The sequence below is a fragment of the Octopus bimaculoides genome, chromosome 22 (assembly GCF_001194135.2).
Source record: "Octopus bimaculoides isolate UCB-OBI-ISO-001 chromosome 22, ASM119413v2, whole genome shotgun sequence".
NCBI lineage: Eukaryota > Metazoa > Mollusca > Cephalopoda > Octopoda > Octopodidae > Octopus > Octopus bimaculoides.
The window spans coordinates 2,898,492-2,901,305 of NC_069002.1; positions in this window are offsets into that span (position 1 = coordinate 2,898,492).

Sequence of the window (2,814 nt, forward strand, 5' to 3'; positions counted from 1 at the left end):
GTGAACATCACCATAACCACCAACAGCAACATCAACATCAACATCAAATCCCACCACTACCACGGACATCGCGACTACCACTAACACAACTACTAACGTCACCAGCATTACGGCCACCGCCATCACCATCCCCATCATCACCATCCCCATCATCACCATCCCCATCATCACCATCAACGCTATCAGAAGCACTAACACCAATACCACCGTCACCATTATTAGTGTCAACACCACTAACGCCACCAACACGAACAACTACAACCACAGCAACAACCACTATCTCCTTAGCAACCAACGCCACCACACTCGACACAAAATAACAACACCAGCATATCAACCACCACCACCACCACCACCACCAATACCATCATCACCAACACCACGAATAGCCACACCATCATATCGACCACCACCACCACCAACACCACAAATAGCCACACCATCATAACAACCACCACCACCGCCGCAATACACCAAACACCACTCCAACATACTAACACCACCAACAACAACAACAACTAAAACAACAACAACTACAACAACACCATCAACAACAACAGTTTAACAGGAGCCAACGGTGGAATCTCTTACCTGCTCGCTCGACCTATTAAAAATAGTAGCCAAACTACCTTCGAAACCACCTACTATCTTTGCCACGTTGGATAATATAGTCATAGCAACGCAACACTTAGATCTGAATAGTAAAACAAGAATAAAGGACAAAAGGCAAAAATAGAAAAATAAAATAAACAAAATCAATTGGGATGGTCACGACTGGAAGGCTTTCTCATCATAGTGTAATGTCTGATCGACCAACGCTGATTTGGGAAATAAAACAACAACAAACCAACAACAACTTCAAACTGATTAATAAAGCCCGCTGCTATACAAGTTATTTTACCAAATGCAGCTGTTGATAATTTTGGTTGTTGTTATTAGTATGGATGTAACTACTACTAATACTACTACTACTACTACTACTACTAGCACTGATAAGTTGTGACGGCGTTGGCATTGCAAGCAGTAGCAGCAGCAGCAGCCGCAGTAGTAGTAGTGGTGGTAGTCGTGGTGATGGTCATGGTGGTGGTAGTAGTAGTAGTAGTAGTAGTAGTAGTAGTAGTAGTAGTAGTAGTAGTAGTAGTAGTAGTAGTAGTTAAACATTCCTGGGAGGAGACGCGTTACCGTCATCATATTTTCTATACTCCATCACACACGCAAACGCACTCAGATCTCTCTCTCTATATATATAAACACATATGTACATAAATATATATATATACATATATATATACACACATGCATATACGGAGATACAGATGCATACGCAATGAAACTTACGCATGCATACACGCCTAGATAAACGTACATAGATATACACACATATTCAAGCTCGCACGTACATACTTTCATTCATTCAAATTTCCATACATACATACATACATACATACATACATACATACGTACGTACGTACATACATACATACATACATACATACATACATATACATTCTATACACCATTTCCAAAGAAGTATATATATATATATATATATATATATACATGCAAACATGGAAGTTAATATACAGACGCATGTAAGACGCACACGTACTCACAGATGCACACGCTCGTAGCGGCACACATAGCCTCTTTAACACTCATCAACAAAGCATGTATATATGGACCTAAATACGTGCACACTCTGACACGAATGCATACACAAGTATAAACATACATAAACACGACAGGCAGATGCGTCCCTAAGCACACATGCATATATAGACATATATACACACATGCATGTTCGCACTACCACATAAACAAGCATACGCGTATATACATATATACGCATATATATACATAGTTATACACGGACAAGGATTTATACACATGCATACACATATTGACATATATTCGCACATGTATAGCTAGAGACACACATATACGCATATACGCGTATACACGCACGCATAGACACGTATGCACGTGCACAGTTACGCACAGGGATGCACAAGCGTATGCGCTCTCGTATACATCAACTTATATATAGATACAAGTGTTTATACACATATGTATACGCATGCACAGGTGTACAGTGACACTATCGCGGACATACGTTCAGAATGACACCACCAGGCATACACATACGGGCGTAGATACATACACATCAATATATACGTTTATCTTTCGTATCACACCCGATATCAAAATACAACCGTATTCATCATTATAAATACATATATATATATATATTATACACATACATATATACATATATATTTATACATCCATACATGCATATAATAACATTACCACAACGTAATCTATGTTGTGACACCAACACGGACCGACTCTTTAGAACGAGCACCCGCGCAATACTTGCGTATATACCAGAACATAAAATATATACACACAATAAACATGAATATATATACATATACTTCTGAAGACATTCCCTTTTAAAAACTACTATCTCTCTCTCTGTCTCCTTATCCATCTGTCTTACTATCTCTCTCTCCCTCTCTCTCTCTCTCTCTCTCTCTCTCTGTCTCTCTCTCTCGCTCTCTTATTTTCTTCACATATACCGATGTATACAAGCATGCCGTCACACGATATACCGAAACACCGGTAAGATTGCGCGCGCACGCGCATACATACTCATACGAACACACACATACATCTACAGTTAAATAGATATATACACATTTCTATACAGATAACAGATATAGGGACAAATATACCTGCATAGATGTGCATATAAATAAAATTATACATACGATCGCATATACATATACATATATATATAATATACATATA